The following is a 289-nucleotide window of genomic DNA, read 5'->3' on the forward strand; positions in this document are numbered from 1 at the left end:
TTCGCTATCCCAGAAAATTACTTTGGTTTAACATTTGTAGTGAGTGTGATGTTTGACCATTTCCAAAAAGATATATTTTCATGAAACATGGAAATACACCAGAAAACAAATTTTGTAAATACCAGATGCATTAAATGTATATCAAAAGTTGCACTTAGGAATATAATTAATATTCAAATATTCAAATATTTCAGTAATATGACACCAAAACTTGTTAAACGAAATCTGACCACTTACCCAAACTGCGTTGCAAGCGCAAGGCAGTTTAATGTGACTGTATACACACCTA

The sequence above is a fragment of the Penaeus monodon genome, chromosome 21 (genome assembly GCF_015228065.2).
Source record: "Penaeus monodon isolate SGIC_2016 chromosome 21, NSTDA_Pmon_1, whole genome shotgun sequence".
NCBI lineage: Eukaryota > Metazoa > Arthropoda > Malacostraca > Decapoda > Penaeidae > Penaeus > Penaeus monodon.